The sequence below is a fragment of the Mobula birostris genome, chromosome 10, assembly GCF_030028105.1.
Source record: "Mobula birostris isolate sMobBir1 chromosome 10, sMobBir1.hap1, whole genome shotgun sequence".
Taxonomy (NCBI): domain Eukaryota; kingdom Metazoa; phylum Chordata; class Chondrichthyes; order Myliobatiformes; family Myliobatidae; genus Mobula; species Mobula birostris.
This window is the reverse complement of record NC_092379.1, coordinates 45,471,016-45,473,574: the sequence shown is the minus strand read 5'-3', so window position 1 is coordinate 45,473,574 and position 2,559 is coordinate 45,471,016.

Here is a 2,559-nt window from a genome sequence, read left to right as displayed (position 1 = left end):
ACCGCTTAGCCAAGCACCTACGCTCCGCCCACCAGAAGAAATGGGGCCTCCTAATGACCACCCATTTTAATGTCACTTCTTACTCCCATTCCAATATATCCATCCATGGCTTCCCCACTGTCTTGAGGAGGCGTCACTTAGGTTGGAGGAACAATACCTTATATTGCGTTTGGGTAGCCTCCAAGCTCATGGCATGGTCATCGATTTCTCAAAAAACTTCCGGTAGTGCCCTCTAACACCCTCCTTCACCTTTTCGCTCTCTAAACTTGCCTGCCCATCGCCTCCCTCTGGTGGGTCTTCCCCCTTTTCTTTCTTCCATGTCCTTATCATCAACTCTTCATCGATCCTCCTCCAGGTTTTACCTATCACCTTGTGTTTCTCGCTCCCCTCCCCCCACTTTTATACCTACTCTCAGCTTTTTTCTCCAGTCCTGCGGAAAGGTTTCGGACCGAAACGTCGAATAGACTCTTTTTCTAGATGCTGCCTCGTCTGCTGAACTTCTCCTGCCTATGGTGTGTATTGTTCTTTTATTTTATTCTTATGTACTTGTAGGTCCTTAACATATCCACGTCCTCACCATAAATAGTAACAGGAAGCACTGCAGGCTTAGTTGCCCTAAAGTCCAGCACAGTCTCCTTTGTCTTACTAATCTTCAGGTGTAGATGCACAATTTGAAAAAGTCCTCTACGAGCGCCCTGTATTCATGCCCCCGCCCTCTCCTGATACACCCAACCATTACTGACTAATCAGAGTCATGTCTGGCACCTTATCAAATGCCTTCTCAAAATTCCAAAAAAAGAAATATCGACTCCGTCTCTTTTGTCCACCTTGCATGTTACTTGCTCGAAGAACTCCAACAGCTTTGTCAGGCAAGATTTTCCTGTAGAGAAAGCATGCTGATTTCGACGTATTTTATCGCTATTCTCGAAGTAACCGAAATACCATCTTTCATAAGGGACTCCATCACTTTCCCAACAACTGACGTTAGGCTAGCTGGCTACAATTTTATTTCTTTTGTTATTCTCCCTTCTGAAAGAGTGGAGTAACTTTTGAAATCTCTGGGACCATGCCAGAATCAAGTGATTCTTGAAAAATCATGACGAATGCAGAGGCTTTTTCCCAGGGCTGAAATGCTTGCCACAAGTGGACACAGCTTTAAGGTGCTTGGGAGTAGGTACAGAGGAGATGTCACCGGTAAGTTTTTCACTCAGAGAGTGGTGAGTGCGTGGAATGGTCTGCCAGCAACGGTGGTGGAGGCGGATACGATAGGGTCTTTTAAGAGACGTTTGGATAGGTACGTGGAGCTTAGAAAAATAGAAGTCTGTGCGTAAGTCTAGTAACTTCTAAGGTAGGGACATTTTCGGCACAACTTTGAGGGCCGAAAGGCCTGTATTGTGCTGTAGGTTTTCTATGTTTCTATGTCCTTTGATGTTTAGCTCCCAAATATGGCCTTCTTTCAGCCTTGATTCAGTGACATCCAAAACGTCATACTGACTTATTTCTAATTGTGCCGCGAGTTGGTCCACCTTATTACGACTGCCATGAAACGAAGCCAGCATTTACTCGCATTTGAATCTTCTCCAGTTGTATATCAAATAGTTTCGTTTCCTTTATTAATTCATTGTTTGATTCTCTCTTCTTTGTTTCCCTTACCTTTAGACCTCCTCCAGGCAGCCTCCCTCCCTCCACCACACACCTCAGACTGATCTTCAAAGCTGCATTCTACTTCCTGGGGTTGACATTTCTGAAGGAAGCAGCCGAGTTCAGTCATACTTTCTAAGCGTACTGCAATCCTATTCAGATGCATGCGAGTTTTACTAAAAAATGAACTGTCACTTTTTTTTTCAAACTTCAGTTTTGGATGCAGAGCTCAGAAGTACTGTGATATATCACAACAGTACACTGAGAGATATTCCCATGACATCCTACCCGATCCAGACATGTGGAATCGAAATCCCACAGAATTATATGGATGATTTCCAAGAAAATTATAATTGTTTATGGGTAATTTCCAATCTTAGTTGAATACACTGCTTTAAGAAGTTGTAAGTATTTTGCCAAATTATGTTATTTTGGCTAATTTATATACTAACTCCTAAAATCAACGTTTCGAAGTGCAATGTTTGATATTTAAGCATTCATGGATTTTGATGGAAGACAACACTTCTGCCCCAGTATTTTTTTCAATCTGGCAATGCTTATAAAGATGTCTTCAGTGGGCTTTCAGGGACTATCTCAAAGAAGCCACTGAGACTGCACTGATACTTGGTCAGAAGAGGTGCCAAGATCAAAACAGAAAAGTTTGCATCTGATAGTAATGTGATCCACTGCAACAGACTCAAGGTGGACAAGATATGCTACCGAAATAAATTCAACAGGATTGCACCCTGAGCTCTTTTTCTTCCCTTAATTAATACAGTTTTTATTCAGCAGCAGATAGTCTGTTGAACAATAAATACAAAAGGCCATTGACATATTCTGAGTGAATTTGTTTCGGTTTAAAGGCGAAGAGATGTGGGAAAATGACGTATCATATGCATAACTGGAAATAGTTCAACA